The sequence below is a fragment of the Hippocampus bargibanti genome, linkage group LG15 (assembly GCF_051943395.1).
Source record: "Hippocampus bargibanti isolate YZ-2025 linkage group LG15, ASM5194339v1, whole genome shotgun sequence".
Taxonomy (NCBI): domain Eukaryota; kingdom Metazoa; phylum Chordata; class Actinopteri; order Syngnathiformes; family Syngnathidae; genus Hippocampus; species Hippocampus bargibanti.
The window spans coordinates 5,089,320-5,107,771 of record NC_142748.1 but is presented as its reverse complement, the minus strand read 5'-3'; the positions used below and the strand labels follow the sequence as shown (position 1 = coordinate 5,107,771).

Here is an 18,452-nt window from a genome sequence, read left to right as displayed (position 1 = left end):
AAGGCGCTTATGAATTAAATGTATTGTTATTATTATTATTATTATTATAATATTCGAAAAAAATACATTTTTCTCCCTACCATTGTGACCTATATTTTATACAATTCACTTTAAAAAACGTTTAAACAAAAAAAACTACTCTTGTTGCATTAAAATGCACACCCTCAAACTAACAGCGACTTGGCTTCCATGGCCTAGTCATCCAATATTATGCAAGCCATCCGACAGCACAGGAAAAGTCACACCATGATGTCATTTCAACTTTATATCAAACACCAAGGGGGAGGAGGCAAACAGGAAATGGAGTAAGGGACACAAAGCTGAGGTGATCTGCAATGAAAAGAGGAAGAGTTCAATAAATAAATAAATACCTACGTGCCCAGGTGAGTAGAATGGCTAGGTATGTAGGTGTGGCTGATGAGCACAGTGGAGCAATGGACGACAGTGGGAGGTAAACACAACACAAAAGCAAACAAGATGTAGCCAAAGTGACTTTTTTTTCGACACCATCTGCTAATTTGAATGGTTTAATTCTCTCTTTAAGACAGGCCTTATTTCCATCTGAAGAAAAACAGCCCCAAAGCACGTTGCCGCCAGCCGTCACGACCCGCCCTCTTCTCAATGTAAGTGTAATACACAGAATAACGTTCATGTACTAATGGGTACTAATCTTGTCGAATTATGGCTGAAAAGTTCACCTTTGCTTTTATTGGAGCGCAATACTTTTGACCAAATATGTGATATCTATTTCTATGTCTGACGGTCTGATTGTCTGACGGACGGTCGGACTCTGCAACTCTGCAGCTCTGCAACTCTGCAACTATGCATCTCTGCAGGTCTGCAACCCTGCAAATATGCATCTCTGCAGCTCTGCAACTCTGCAAGTCTGCAACCCTGCAAGTCTGCAACCATATATATATATATATATATATATGTATAATAATTATATGTATGTATACATGTATATGTATATGTGTATATCCATATATATATATATACCAGTCATCTTGACATATAAAGAAGCCTCTCAAGTTATTTTCTTAAAATGTTCGGAAAAGAAATGATCCTTTTTCTAGAACATCTTAAAATTTCGTGACTTATTACAGTGCAGCTAAACATTGAGAGGACACACAGGCACATTCCCCATGCCTCATATCGAGTGGCGAGAGGTGAAATCTGAAGCAAACCTGTGAATTAGATTTTGATTGAATTACTCTGAGAGGTGTAATAGTTTGGCTCTTTCCCGAGAGTGCGAAGCAAAAACAGCTCCTACTGCTCTCAAATAGCCGGTCGGATCCATCGCCGTCATCACAACCCCTTTCCTCGCCGTGATAGTGAGGAAAGGGGTGTTAGAGTGTAGGTGGGGAGGAGGGGGGTGATTGATGCGCTCCAGGCGCAATGGAGGTGGAGGCACCGGATCAGCACCAAGCTCAGACCTCAGAGGACAAACACAAATGGATCACAAATAGCCATCTTCCCTCTCCAGTGATCCTGATCCCTGTGGGTGATGGACAAAGGGGCTCATCATCAACTCACTTTGAATGATACATGGCTATTAGAAACGTATACAGAGTGCATACAAAGTTTAATTTGTTCTCTTGACAATTTTCATTATGTGGTTAAACCTGAGGCTTGCGGGCCAGATATGGACCACTACACTCTACACTCTAACACCCCTTACTTGTTTTTTATTCTTTCACTCTTCAGTCCAAGCATCTGGTCAAGCTTGTCATAAATCTTAAGAAAATGCTATGTTGCATATCTAAAAAAATGGCGACATGCCTTAAAAAAAAAATGTCCGCTTTGGTTCATGCTAACAAACAATGCAAAACGTAATTGATGCGCTTTGGGGTTGCATCTGAATGGCAGTGATATGCAACAGACAAAAGAACAAAAATCACATTCAATCATGATCACATCAATGAATTCAAATCAGATTAACTCATTCACTGTCAGATATGTGCAAAACTGTGTCCACTCCAGTGCCAGGGTTATTGTCACTTTCACTCAAATTGCAGAACCCACAAAATATTGAATTCTCAGACTAAATAATAATAATAATTTTGTATTTTGTTTAGTAAGCGCCTTTCAAAACTCTCAAGGACACTTTACAGTCAGGATTTTTTTTGTGCGGGTGAGCAGCGGCAGCCATTTGCACCAGCGTTCGCTCTACCCGGAATAACACAGCCGCAAAGTTATGAAACTAAGGGAAAAGGAAAGAAAGAAGTAGAAAAATAATCATTCAATACAGCGTTAGAAACCTTAGACTCTCTTCTTTCATCAGAAAAAGACTTAATTCCTAAATTATAGGGATTTGGAGTTATATGAGCTTGAAATGAGGGTGTCTATCCAAAATACAGTGCAATACATACATATTGGTTTATATATCGCTTTAACATGCAGCGTAAGAAACCTTAGACTCTCTTCTTTCATCAGAAAAAATGAGTTAATTCCTAAATTATAGGAGTCTAGAGTTATATTAGCGTGAAATGAGGGTGTCTATCCAAAAATACAATGCAATACATACATTTTGGTTTTTATAGTGTTTTAACATACAGCATAAGAAACCTTAGAGTCACTTCTTTCTTCAGAAAAAAAAGAGTTAATTCCTAAATTATCGGAGTCTGGAGTTATATGAGCTTGTAATGAGGGTGTCTATCCAAAATACATTGCAATACATACATATTAGTTTATGTTGCGCTTTAACAACAGCTAGAGCTGCAACAAAGCGCTAACATGGGAAAAAAGGGATTATGCTCCCCCTTGTGGAAAAGTAAAACATTGCCAGAGGCCATGGCCAGCGCTTTATCTGCACCCAAGCATGATTTTATTTTTTTTTTTTTTTTGCAATGGCGCTCTACATCATATTTTCAATTACCCCAAAAATTTATGAATGGCAGTGAATGAGTTAACTTCAAGACTCAACGCAAATTGTTGTAAAATGTATTTGGATAAGCACAAGCAGCATTTTGTTAAACCTCACCTCCAAATGACCTTGCCTCATTTGCCCATTTTTAAAACTCAAATGCACAGCAGACCACGCCTCATTTTAGCGCAACCAACTGGCTAATCACTCAGTCACTTTGTGTCCGGGCGATAGAGGCGCAGTGGCACATAAGCAGCCTTGTTGGCGAAATTAGTACGATTTGTTCTTTGGAACGGAGACGGAGTGCATGAAAAATTGAGATGAGAGAAGCGGTAGGATGTTTTATTCTACACTCAATCCCTGTTTGAACTGGAATCAAGTAGCTACTTATTAAAATAAATTAAATCGAACTCCCTTTCCCAATTAAAAAGACGTTTGGGGACTTTGAAAGCAGGACACCATTTTTACAATTAATTAACTAAGTCATCAAATCATTATTTTATGTGTTTATTTATATACTTATTTATTTGTCTATTTATATATTTATGTATTTTATTTATTTATTTATGTATTTTATTTACTCATTCACGAATGTATTCAAGAATTGAAAATATGACGTGCCATTCCCGAATTTGTTCCGGTTTTGTTTTTTCTTCTTTGTGTGTCGATAAAGCGTTGGTCATGGCCTCTGGCAATGTTTTTCTTGTCCACAAGGGGACAGCATTTCCCTTTTTTCCCCATGTTAGCGCTTTGTTCCAGCTTCAGCTGTTGTTAAAACCCTATATAAACCAATATGTATGTCCTGCATTGTATTTCGGACAGTCGCCCCCATTTCAAGCTCACATAACTCCAGACCCACCTACCTTAGGAATTACCTCTTTTTTATGATGAAAGAAGAGAGTCTAAAGTTCATGACGCTGCATTGAATGTTTATGTAGTCCTAAAACTCAATATTCTTTGGGTCCTGGAAGTGACAATGACAAAAACCCTGGCACTGAAGTGGACACATTTTTGCACATCGTCTGGCAGTGAATGAGTTAAATGCTGTTTCTCCAAACAAAGTGAGTTTCACAATTACGCATTCCTTCAATTTTTATTTGAATTGTTAACACATTCACTGCCAGACAATGAGAAATATATGTGACCACTCCACTGCCAGGGTTTTTGTCATTTTCACTCAAATTGCAGGACCCACAGAATATTGAGTTTTAGGACAACATAAACATGCAATACAGCTTTAGAAACTATTTTCTTTCATTAGAAAAAGAGTGAAGTCCTAAGTTATATGTGTCTGTAGTTATCTGAGCTTGAAACAGGGACACCTGTACAAAATACAATACATACATATTGATTTATATAGCACTTTAACAACAGCCAAAGTTGTAAAAAAGCACTGCACGCACATGCACAAAAGGCAAATGCTGCCCACTTGTGGAAGGGAACAACAATGCCAGAGGTCTGACCAGCGCTTTATTCTCTCGAGGAATCACATTTGCGGTCCTAAATTTTTTTCCTTATAAAAAAAAAAAAAAATTCCTTATGTGGGAATTTACGTGTAAATAAATGTATGTTGTTGTGCGTGTACTGTATCAACATATAAATAAATGTTATTAACATACAGTATATAACAAAACAAGTTATAAGATAGCAAAAGTATCCATAATAGTAGCGTACATATTAGATCGTAGATAGAACACTGTATGAAAGCAATTTTTCATGTTTTTAATATTTATTTCATAACTATTGAAGTATTTAAAAGCGACTTAGGTTCCTCACATTTCTCCGCAACTGTTTTAAATTCTCCCGAACGCTGCCAGTTGGCACCGTCAGCTGCGTTCAAGTACAACATCCGAACGCCCCGATTAATTATGGAGGGGCGCTCGGCGCCGAACGTTGAGCTGACACGACGCAGGCGTTAAATGGGCGTAAAACGCTCACTGGCGCCTATTTCATATTATTTAGACGGGAGGCAGATGCTCGCTGTAAAATTTCGAATCGTGATCACGTTACTGACCAAGTCTAAAACGAGACCGACGCCATTTTGTTTTGCTTCCAATGACTATAATTGAGCTTCTGCTCCTCCATTTTTTTTTTTCCTTTTGCTTTTAGTGTTGAGGGAGGATTATTTCTTTCTGTAATTAAACGCAAATGACACACATCGGTAATTGTCTGTGTGTGATTCCAGATGTCTAAATCATATCCGGACAGTCAAATGTTCACCATTTAGTGTGATGCCATCTGTGGATTGAAATCAATAAAAAGTATGATTTTCACTCATTCGTTTCGGTGGTAGATGTTAAAATATTTGTTTTTGAGTTCTTAGATCACCAGGATTTCATATGTAGTGATTATTTATTTCTTTTTGTGCCGCACGAGCCTAGTCGACAACCACCACTCCTCACCGTTTCTCACCCATAGCTCGGTGCTTTCCATCACCATCCCCAGCACGCCTTCTTTACCTGTCCCTCTCCTTCTCCCTGCCAGCCCCCGCATCCAAGAACGTGATTTAATTTGTTTGGTAATGTCAGGATTGGCACGTTCAACCTAAGTGAAATTGAACAAGGGCATTGAAGCCTCGCTGTGTAAAAAGTTTCTTCACCTTGACAGCTGCTTGAGTGGGGAGCGGATTGCGAAGAGCATGAAAGATATACCTGAGATTGGGGGTGGTGAGGTGTTTCTGACACCAACATCGCTTTGGGAGTTGCGCGCGAGACAGAAAGAGGGAGTCATGCAGCTTTGAAGGCCCTAAACTCATTTGAAAGTGGAGACAAAGCACCAGGTGCAACGAGAGGACCCATCTGCTCTTTCATAACAACACGCTGGAACTTGTCCACTATGTCCAATTAGTTTCCACGGAGAACTCCCCACCACCTCACCTTCTGCCATCATCATCAACGGGAAATTGATCTCATTGTAATGACATTGTTGTGAGCATAGATCTCATGGAATAGAATCCAAAAGGAGGATTTTTCATCTTCATGTTCAACTTCCTCTTTTAATAATAAATAATAATAATACACTTTATTTATAAGCGCCTTTCAAAACTCTCAAGGTCACTTTACAGTCACAAGATAAGTTTTTTAGAAAGCTAGCTAGGTAGCCAATTGATAGCCAACAGATAGCTAGATGGATAGATAGATAGATAGATAGATAGATAGATAGCACAATAGATCTCCAGATACCAACCGGTGACTAAAATGTTAGCCCACTGGTACAACATCCAAGAATAGTCTAAGAGGAGATAGAGACTGCCAGTATAAACAGTCCAAAATAAAATAGATTAAATTAGCCTTTCATAGTCTCGCAGTGGAGAAATTTACATTTCACGGCAGGAAAGTGATGAAAAGAAGAGGAAAGGAAAGGAAGAAGTAGAAAAACAAAATACAGGAGCTGCTGTAAAGGCGGCCACTCTCGCGACGCCATCTTGAAGTCAAAAGAACTAAATGAATAAATAAACACATACATAAATAGATAAATACATACATTAATACACAAAAACATAAATACATTATATACATCGAAGTCAAAACAACAAAAAAAACAACATAACAAATAATGTGACACAACACAAAAGACACATTCAATCTTAAGCACTTTATGCACCCTTTTTGCTGTATGAAGCAGTTCTACATGAAAGAGGAGACAATCAAAGCCTCATTTTCACCAGTGGATCAGATACATCATGGTGGAATATGCACGTCTTCTACAAGCTAAACATTGAAAGCAAACATGAAGCTGTAGCATCCATCGACCAAAAGAGACTATCTCACATCTCCTGTAAATCCACGTAAATCCGCTTCAATTCCAAGTGGCGGCAGTTTCATGAATGACAAAAGAATACACAAAAAAAGCAAGGCTCCTGAGAGCACTTGGAAATACATAAATACATATAATTTATAGACAAGTTTCTGTCATTAATGATGTCCTTTTGTCCAGGATCATCTTGATGGACAGTGATGAAGAACTGGAAAAAAAAATGGCCTCCATTGACTGACTCTGATCATCCCTACGAAAGAACTACAAAGAAAAGGTAATTTTTCGCCCCCTCTTGGGGATCCTTTCCGGGTTAACCGAGACACACGTGTCAACCACTTCGGTTTTGTGAACCGGCCTGAAAAAAAGGAGGCCCATTATATGAGGCGAGCTTCATTTCCACCTCCGATGGAGGGAGACCACCTATTTAGAGGGGAGGCCACGGGGATGATAGCGGATCACGCCGCCTCGCATCTAAACGGATGCCTTTTGAGAGGCCGCATCTCGCCGGCTTACAGCTTCAATTTCCATATCATTAGGTTGCGTCGACGACTATCGTCGACACGCATCACGATCACGCAGTCGCGTGCAAAAAAAACTCTGAAAGGTAGCGCGGTAATGCTCATTCAAGCTTGGCCCGACGCCCCACTTTGTGTATATCGTCGGCGGACGTATTCGTAGAAAATGTGAGATTTGTTCGTCTTTTCTTGTGTAATGAGATGTTGGGAGGTGACCAGTTTTGCGTCTTTTCACATCATTACCTGCATCTGGATGGGAAAGGGGTGAGGGGGGGGGGTAATGATGCTAATTTCAGTCAGTTTGGTAACAATGCCCTAATGTTTCCTGACAGGTGTGCGTTAACCCTTTCAGGGACGGTGGGTTTTATGACAACAGTAAAATTCATATTGCATAAACATATCAAACTTAAAAACTATTTTTAACATATAATGTGTTAGTGGAAAAAAATCAGGGACGCATATTCATTTCTTTTAAGTACAATGCAAAATTAGATTAAAATCAATAAATCATCTAAAATTGAAAAATGCATTAAACAATAAATGTATTTTGTATCAAAATAATAATAATAATAATGCATTTCATTTATAAGCACCTTTCAAAACTCTCAAGGTCACTTTACAGTCACAGTATACAGTGGACCACTTATGACGTTGTCAGGTTATAGATTAGAATAATAATAATCATAATCATAATAATCATAATAATACGTTTCATTTATAAGCACCTTTCAAAACTCTCAACGTCACTTTACAGTCACAGTATACAGTGGACCACTTATGACGTCAGGTTACAGATTAGAATAATAATAATAATCATAATCATAATAATCATAATAATACGTTTCATTTATAAGCACCTTTCAAAACTCTCAACGTCACTTTACAGTCACAGTATACAGTGGACTGCTTATGACGTTGTCAGGTTATAGATCAGAATAATAATAATAATAATAATAAATAATAATAATAATAATAATCATCATCATAATAATACATTTGATTTCTAAGCGCCTTTCAAAACTCTCAAGGACACATGACAGTCACGGAATGAGAACTTTTTTTTTTTTTTGTGGGTGAGCAGCGGCAGCCATTCGCACCAGCGTTCACTCTACCCGGAAGCAGCAAAGTTATGAAAGCAAGAGGAAAGGGAATACATGGCCAGCACTTTATCGGCACCCAAGCATGAAAAAATAAAACCCCAACAAATTCAGCAGAGGACTATTCCCTGAGGCTACACTATTTTCTATTTTCCTGACTGATTATGGTCTATGACTGACCTGATCGCCCCATTCGCACTGGTATCATCTCATCAGCATGACTAAGACTACGTGGTCACGATCTAAGTCTGTTGTAAGCACGATCCAAATATTTGTGCTAGAGGGCATAAAAAGAATGATCATTTGCTCTTTATTGCATCTAAATTTGAAACGACTTCATTATAAATCATCCGCGGCTCTATTTTATTTATTTTTTGGGGGCTCCACCCGCGCACCATTAAACTCGTTTGCCGAATGCTAATGAACTAATGAGTATGAATATTGCGCTCGGCATGAAACAAGTACAAAAAAAAAAAGGGCAAAATAGATTCTTGTTTTTGTTGGATGCGCCTCGGGGTCAATTGTGTGTTTTGCAGCTTATGTGCGGCACTTGCAAACAAGTCGACACGTGGGCATGCTGCTTAATTGACAAGAGGAAAATGATATTTTTGGTTCATAATATAACTTTTAATAACTTGGAAAAAAAAAACTTTGACCAACATTGTGAAAAAAATATATTAACTCATTCACTGCCATCCGTGAATTTATTCGGGAATTGAAAATATGACATAGAGCGTCATTCATGAATTTGTTCGTTTTTTTTTCTAGTTTGGGTGCCGATAAAGCACTGGGCATGGCCTCTGGCAATGTTTTTCCTTTCCACGAGGGAGCAGCATTTGCCTTTTGCCTATGTTACCGCTTTGTTCCAGCTCCAGCTGTTGTTAAAGTGCTATATAAACCAATATTGCTTTATAATTTTTATAGCTGCCCTCATTTCAAGCTCACATAACTCCACACCCATATAATTTAGGAATTAACTCTTTTTGTTCTAATGAAAGAAGAGAGTCCAAGTTTTGTAACACTGTATTGAATGTTCATGTATTGTTAAAGCGCTATTTAAATCAATATTGCATTGCATTTTGGACACCTGCCCTCATTTCAACCTCATATAACTCCAGACTTATATAATTTAGGAATTAAGTCTTTTTTTTATTGAATGTTTATGCAGTCCTAAAACTCAATATTCTGTGGAATTTGAGTGACGATGACAAAAACCCTGGCATTGGAGTGGATAACAATATGCGTCAAAGTGTCAATTTATATTCTCCCTCTTAGTTGATGACGCTAAGAGAAAAAAGGTGGACATGTTGACAAATGATCAAAATGTGTCCTTGATATCTTCAAGTAAATGTTGACATCATTTGTCTTGAAGTAGATTGCAATTGATTTTGTTTTGGACTGGGAATTGATAATAATATCACTCCATTTCAGACTGAGATGCAGAAAAAAAAAATACGAAGTGAAAATGCAAAAATTATATGTTATATAGTTGGTGAAACTATCAGTAGTCACACAACAATGGAACATTAAAGGACAACCGACACCTCCGGACAAGTTGTGTCTATAATTTGTAAAATGGCTCCCAAATGTTTTATTGGTCTCACATAAAAGCAGTGAAAGCTCAAGCACAGCCCACCTAATTTCGGGTAAAGCAGATTATGAATATGCAGTATATATATATTTTTTTTGTTCTTGTCCTTCCTGCTGCCTCCTGTGATGGTAATGCTACCCCTTACTGTTTATGCTAAATTATTCTCCACCTGATTGGAAAAGTAATACTGGGGGAGCCTGGAGCACGGAGATATGACTTTTAATTTGGTTTGGCGATGCATTCGCCGCTGTAAACAAATAAGATGGCGGCGTGATCTTAGACATGTGGAGATGAATTTCCGGCTTGGTTTTTTTTTTCATGGTAGACTTTGTGGGCGAGGCACCTTGAAGCGTGCCGGTAATGAGATTCTTCAGCGGGAATTAAATTTAAAATGTGGATATGGTGATGCTGGGTGGTATTTGGGGGAAGTTTTCCAAATGAACTGCAGCAAATTTTGTACAAGTTGATCTACCTGGAAAAAAAAAATAATATGGAGAATACATGCAGATAATCAAGTGGTGGTATTTTGTCAGGCCAAGATTCATTCATAAAGAAAAAACTGAACAGAGTTGTCATGGCGACAGTATGTGCATCGCGCTTTCCAGCTTAGTAGCTTTTTATTTATTTAGCATCATAAGTGCTTTGCTCGCTAATTAACCTTTTGACCCTGTTTCATCTTCTCTTTGTGCCAATTCAACCGGAGCATTTATTCGCATGAATCTCGAATGCATACATTGAAATGCTCTACAAAATTCATGAGGGGGGGGGGGGGGGGGGGGGTTGTCCTTTAGTACACTTTATATAAGATGAAGTGACAGCCACAAAAGGGAAAGGAGTTTCTCCGAACGTGTTATTCTGCATAGAAAACAATTGGGTGTTGATGGAAAAAAAGAAAAAAAAGTCATGTTTGTTTTGTTTCTAGCTCAGCTAGAATTTTAACTCATTCACTGCCAGACATGTGTCTACTCCAGTGCCAGGGTTTTTGTCATTGTCACTCAAATTGCAGGACCCACAGAATATTGAGTTTTAGGACTACATATACATTCAATGCAGCATAAGAAACTTTCGACTCTGTTCTTTCATTAGGAAAAAAAAATAATTCCTAAATGATATGGGTCTGGAGTTATATGAGTTTGAAATGAGGGCTTTCCAAAATACAATGAAATACATACAGTACATATTTGTTTATACAGCGCTTAAATAACAGCTAAAGCTGGAACAAAGCGCTAACATGGAAAAAAAGGGAAATGCTGCCCCCTTGTGGAAAAGAAAACATATTCTAGAGGCCATGACCAGCACTTTGTCAGCACCCAAGCATGAAAAAACAAAATCCGAATGGCGCTCTATGTCATATTCTCAATTCCCTAATACATTCGTGAATGGCAATGAATGAGTTAAAGATACATTTTCAAATTGGATTTTCACTTTTGAACTTAAGTACAGTATATGAGCTTTTTTTTTTAATATCCGTTACACAAAAAAATACAGTATTTTCCGGTGTATAAGGCACACCAGAGTATAAGGCGCACCCCCTAATGAATGGTGTATTTTCAAACGTTTTCCACATATAAGGCGCAACGGACTATAAAGCGCACCTTCAATGAATGAAAAAAAGTTTTCCAAATATTATATATAAATGGTTATATAAAGGTTTTCCAAATATAAGACATTGTAAGGCGCTACATAGAGTTTGGGGTTGGTTACGCAGTACTTGGAGTTGGTAGCTGCTTACAGTAGTTTCAAGACCTGTTTGGCTCAGTATGACACATAAGGGCGCATGGTCATATTTTGAAGAAAATTCACGCTTTTGGGTGCACCCTATACACCGGAAAATACAGTATATGTAATATGAGGAGTCTAACAGTTTTAACATGTAGTCCTTTTTTTCTTTATTTCGAAAACACCTCAGCTGCACAATGCAATTTAAGATCAGGTCAACCCCACCGCCACCTCCCGAACCTTAGCTTTTGTCATCTTGACAGTATCTTACGAGAAGCACTTATAAGGCTGGCGTCAGAATTAAACTAGAAGCAGGTCAATGTCAAAGGATGATTAGAAACAACCTCCTTATCTCGTTTTTATCTGCGTCCGCCTTCCGTATAAGGGCTTTCTTGTCGAATGAATCAAAGTTTAAGTGTAACAAATAACCTCATTATATTTTGCGAAAGGATTGAGAGATGACTCCCGTCGACACTTTCCTGGTTAATAATTTAAAAACACTGATGCTCTTGTCACTTTTCATAAATCAGGTTATGAGGCGTTGGATGCTTTGCGCGTGGCCGTTCCCTGCGTAGTGCATGCGTTCGCCACGGGAGGTGAAACGTGACTTACGAGGTGACCTCAGCGGTGTTATGATGGATCGTTGTGTCTGCGCAAGTGTTTGGATGAGCTGCCGACAGTTGTTTTCTGCACGTACTTTTTGAGCTAATGCTAAATAAATAAAGCTGGGCAGTGTGTACACAGAGATGGTGAGGTAGTCCTCGTAGAATAGTCGGTGTTTCAAATAATAATTTCTCTGTAACAATTTTCAGATTCACCCTATAAATTAGGCCTCAATACGTCTGTGTAAGCTCTCAGTCGTCCATCGATGAAAAGGTTTCTTCAGCCGTCATCTGTACTTCTTTGAAAGTGTCTCGCTTCTCATCCGAGAAGCTTCGTCAGCGAACAAAAATTTGCTGGTAGCTCTGGTCCTATATATTCCTAATGTACAGCATAGAGAGAAGCAGAGATCTGGCACTGCAACCTTTGGACTTTAGGGATATACATATTGGGCCAGAGCGACCAGCAAATTTGAGTTCACTGACGAAGCTTCTCGGATGACGAACAAAATGTCCGACACCTTCAAAAAAGCCTTCAATGTTTCTTACTTGACTTGATGGTAATGCAAGCTGATCTTTTTGACGCTTTTCAGGGCTCTGTTCATCGGTGCAACACCCTCCCCACCTCCGTGTGTGTACGCCTTCGCCCGGCGAGACCTCGGTTATAAATTGTTGACAACCCGCGGTAATTACTGATGTGTGTGCCGATAGCCCCGGCATCCAAGTCCAAGGAGAATAAAGGCGATAAAACCGATAGTTTTCAATCTACCACTTTGTCATATATAATAAGGAGACTGTTCCCCTTCACATGTCAGCTCAGAAGAGTCGTTTGCGCAAATGAAGCTAGCTAGATATAAGCTAGCTGGCTAGCTTTCGATCTATTTGAGTTACTTCCGGGTGTGGGGAACGCTGGCGCGTGTGGCTGCCGCTGCTCACACACAGAAAAACTTATCCTATGACTGTGAAGTGACCTTGAAAGTTTTAAAAGATGCTTATATTATATTATAAGCTACTTCTTGTGTAAAGTGAGCTAGTTTTGGGCTTTGGATATGTCGGGATGAAGTCCTTCTGAAAGCAGCTGCTTCGTATCCCCGCTGTTGAGGAAGGAAAATGTCATTATTCTTATAACTTTGCCTGCATTGCATCCTTCAGCTGTGCGATGAGTTGTAAACAAAGCATGATACAAGTATCTAATTACACGCAGCGGTTTAATCAGACTAACAAGGGACATAACAGCTCGTCTCCTCATGAACCAAACAAGTGTTTGTGGTGGAAACGCAAAACTCGCCTCGGGTGTGACAACTGTCACTGCTTCTTCGAAAGAATTTTCAGCATCGAAGCTGCCTTGCGGTCTCTCTGGACCACGGGTGGGGAAAACGGGAGGTTCTAAATGCCATGCTGATTTGGTGTTGTAATTGATGTCATGTAAATAATGGGAGTACAAATAATGTGACCTTAAAGAACAACAGACACCATTTGTTTGTTTCCTAACTGATATCAGAAAAACGTTTTATAGCATCTAAAATACCCAAAACACGCAGGCTAATGCAAAACACCAATAAAAATGAGTTAAAGTGTCCCAAAACTACCTCAAAATGACCTCGGATATGGCGAGTTTCAGAAGGTCCCGCCCCCTTGTTCGTGACGTCACGCAAGGACGTCTTTGCCTTGCTCTAGAATCAAAACAATGGCTTCAAAGATGCTTTCTTGTTACTCATCCAGTTATGAATCTGATTCAAATAGTTCTGAAGAGGAAAGCATAGATGTTTGCAATCGATTAAAGAAGTCCTTCCGTGTCATTTTGAGGCGTCCAATGTAGCGTCCCAGAAAATGCACAAGATTGCGCCCAAGCAACGTTGGAAATGGGCGAATTTGTCTGCTGGGAATTTGTGTCAACTAGTATCAAATAGTAGTCTTGGTGCAACACACGATTCACCATCGTGTTATTTATGTGTTTTCCTTTTAATTTCGCATCAACACAGATCAACACGAAGTTTTCAAACCAAACAAAGTACCCAAAATGCATTGTGTGTCGCGTTCATGACGTGACGTCACGTCAGGAATCGTCACCAACTCAAAAACAAGACTTCTTGAATATTCAGCGCACGTCTTAAAACGTAAAATATAGTTATATGCGCTGGAATCTCTGTAAAATATGCTCAATAGAAGTCATTTGAAGTGATTTTACAAATTATGGACACAACTAAAAAATAAAATAAAAATATGGGCATGGCATTTTTTTCCCTCATATTTTTAAATAACCTTGGTGAAATGTTCATTAACCGGTGGAATTTTATTCTGAAAATTCACAGCTATTATGCATGCTAAAATTCATATTGCATGAGCATATCAAACTTAAAAATAATGTTTAAAATATAATGTGTTAGTAGAAAAAAATATCAGGGACGCATATTCATTTCTAATTCAAATTTGCGGTAGACTATTTTAAATACAATGGAAAATGAGATTAAAATCCATAAATTATCATCTAAAATTAAAAACACAATCAAAAATAAATGTATTTCCTATCAAAATGCATTTTTTTAAGTCCGAAAATAATATCCAGCTTCCTGCTGCCAAGCCGTACCATCAAATCTACAAATCTATTGAATTACAGCAATACTGAACTATATTTAATATAATATTTCAATAGTCAATAAACAGAATAGAAGTGATCATGTTTAAAAGTTTCATTCTTTTGCAATCTTAGTTGTGTGACTACAATACACAATGCAACACAGAGAATCTGGGCTCACTTTAATATGAACAGAACAAGCTTGTTAAACTGTCATCCTCGGGGAAGAAATCTAATCTTGGGCTGAAGGAGTACTCGCTACTCTCCTATACGAAAAGAGCTCATTAGAGCAGGTTACAAATCTATCAGTTCATGGAAAGGCAACCTATTAAAATGTCTACGTTCTGTTGGTTTATGGATGTTGGTGCTTGTATCAGGGGATGACTTGGAGGGGACTCCTCCACTATGTTTTTTTTTTACATTCTATCAATCTATAAGTGCTAAAATATATTGTCCCAGTCCTCCCCGTACCCTTCCCGACACAAATCAATTGCATCCTGACAAAAATCTTAGTCGGAACAGATAACCGTAGCAGGGAAGAATGGGAATAATGCCTTTAATAAAATAAGTGATGTCGCCCCTTATTTAAATAAATCCTATTATCAACATGCTGAGGTAGCTGTTACATGACAGAGAGGTGCGGCAAAAGCGAGCGAGCGAGTGAATGACAAAGAGGACAAAGGTAGACGAGGGGAGCGAGCGGGTTGTAAAATTGCATCAAAAGGGAAACAAAAGAGGGCAGGATGGAGGATGGAGGATGGCCATCATGCATTCACTTCACAGTCCAACCAATTTCCAGTCTTAACCTCATCCACGCCAGCTGATGATTAGGAACGCAGCGGCGGGCGGTCACCTTCCCGAAACCAGGAGCGCTTATGGATTCATGACATGCGTCCAGTCGCTTGAAATTATGTGTCAATATAACAAGTGGAGCGCTGGGAATTAGTAAGTGAGACTGGCCGAGATACTTTTCCACCAAGACTGATTGAGTTGCGCGTTTAGCAGCTGTGCACAATAGATGAGCTTTTTGTTGTTTATTTTTTCATTTTTTAAACAGAATGTGTTATCATGATGGCCCCGATGGAGTTAAATGACAATTTCCAACAGTACTGGACAAATACAGTACAACCGTGACATCCTTTCCCACGTATCCAATTCCGGTACAGACGACAGGGTTAACATTCGCCGCTAACCCCTCTGTACTAAATTGTCCGGCGTGTAGTGGTTTAGGGAGTCATCAAAATGTCTGATTGCTGTCTGTTCGCCTGGGCACTCATCGTCAAAGTAGTGAGTTACATGAAGTCGGCTGCAGATGGCTAATGAGGTCGGGTGAAGGGGAGGTTCCATGTTAAATTAAAAAAAAACATGAAAAAATATAGATATTTACACATGCACTGAAATTGGATGAGCCTTTTGTAGTCTTGCAGTGGATACATCTCCATTTCACAGCGGCAAAGTGATGAAAGTAAGAAGAAAGGAAAGGAAGAAGTAGAAAAAAAAACAAAATACAGGAGCTGCCATCTTGCAGTCAAAAGAACAAAAAAAAACAAAATATGACAACACAATCTTAACCACTTCCTGCACCCTCTCTGTTGTATGAAGCAGTTCTAGATGAAAGAGGAGAGTATCAAAGTGTCCTTTTCACCAGTGGATCAGGGACATCATGGTGGAATATGCACTTCTGCTACACGCTAAATGTTGAAAGCAAGCACAAAGTTGTTGTAACCCTTGACAAAAAGACATATTCTCCTGTTGCACGTAAATCCGCTTCAATTCCAAGCTGCGACAGATCCACATATGCATCGGCGCTCTGCGCAGATGCTCCTTTCTTCTCATTTGGGCTGTAAAAATGCTGCTCATTACAGGCGCAAAAAAAAGTCGCATCGCAATCACCCCATAGCTGTCCAACAATGACAGTCAAATGTCACTGATATACCTCCCAAATCAAAAACAGTGCTGGCATATTCATGCTGCTGAAAAGATCCAACGGCACTTGCTAATGGCTGCCTACTCGGGTGCCATCTTGGACTTTCCTTTTAAATGTAAATACATTATTACTGTCGGCTCAGTGGAATATGCACAATTAGCATGCGAGGAGTGGCATGAGGTGTTTGAGGGAGGTTAATGAAACATGTTAATATGTTAATAGAGCTAATGCGCAACGTAAACTTGTGTAATGGTAGAGAGATGCATACATTAATATATACAGTATATATACCCATACTGTATACTTTTTGGTGTGTGTGCATGGCCCTATTTGCAGTGCATATTAAACTAAAGCAAGTCTCGTTCTTAAGTAGTGTTTAAAAAAATGAACGTTTTATTTTGCTAACAGTCAATTTATCCCCTAAGAAGCATGTCAAAGTAGTTTCCAGGTGGGTTAGGATGCAAGGGCAAAGTGGAGCTTGAGGGAAACATTTAAATCCTATGTAGCAAAAAAAAAAATGAGAACAGCATTGGGGTTGCTCCGTCAACATGACCTGCATCAACCTTTTGCAAAACACTGTTTGAATAAGCGCTGCCTGGCTGGCACCCCAACCTGACCCGTGGGCTGTGGGTGTGAATATTTATAGAGACGACACAGAGGGGAAGATGCTTTGCCGAACATGATCCCGGGAAAGAAGTCCTTCTCACTGCAACAAATGCCTTACAAAGCATATTCCAAGGCAAAAAAAAAATGCTATGCACGCATTCTCACCGCGCGCATCGCCTTCGCTCGCACTGTAAAATCCACTTTTGCTTCCCTTCGCTTCGATTATCACAGCTTTTTTTTCACCTTGAATGTCTGACATGACTTATGGGGAAGGTACAGGATTTTAAACTTGAATGTTCCGCCACATTAGATGTCCTCGACGATGCTTTGCTTTACTTGACTTGTGATGGTTCCGTGCGTTTGAGTCACCCTTGGGCGTTATGTCCAGCTGTTGATAAAGCGCAGTTTGGGTAGTCATTATTATCGTTCAACTTGCGCGTAAAAATCCTTGAAAAGATCTCGGATGATGATTTTAAAGTAACAGTGATCGGCATGTTGAAACGAGCGGAATCTTTTTTTTTTTTTAATCAGGGTTACTTTGGTGGTACTTTGCAAATATGTTGTTATACTTTTTTTCTATCTGATTGGATTGGATTAGCCTTCATTAGTCTCGCAGTGGAGAAATTTACATTTCACGGCAGTGATGTTATGGAAGGAAGAGGAAAGGAAGAAGTAGACAAACAAAACGCAGGAGCTGCTGGAAAGGCAACCACTCTCGCGGCGCCATTTTGAAGGCAAAAGAACAAAATAATTAAATAAATACATTTATACATACATACATACATACATACATACATACATACATACATACATACATACATACATACATACATACATACACACACACACACACACACACATACATACATACATACATACATACATACATACATACATACATACATACATACATACATACACACACACACACATACATACATACATACATACATACATACATATACACATATACACACACACACACACATACACACACATACACATACACACACACACACACACACACACACACACATACATACATACATACATACAGCCCCTCATTTAATCATTAATTTAATTACCATGCAACTAAGGCAATTGATCAGGCTACTATTTATAGAAGCTGAACCGACAGTGTGGAAAATGACAAAAAACAAGAACTGATGAGATTTAGAAGGAAAAAAAAAACCACTCATTT

The 18,452-nt window shown here is 38.9% G+C and overlaps 1 protein-coding gene across 2 annotated transcripts in view; it reads left to right on the top strand.

Moving 5' to 3' along the window:
• The first annotated feature begins 240 nt into the window (after positions 1-240).
• fam20cb (FAM20C golgi associated secretory pathway kinase b) overlaps positions 241-18,452 on the top strand; it is a 79,721-nt gene continuing 61,509 nt past the window's right edge. For both annotated transcript variants that reach the window (XM_089015857.1, XM_089015855.1), the window contains exons 1-2: positions 241-623; positions 6,803-6,896. The gene's annotated coding sequence lies outside the window, so the exon portion shown is untranslated. The remainder of the gene's footprint in view (positions 624-6,802; positions 6,897-18,452) is intronic.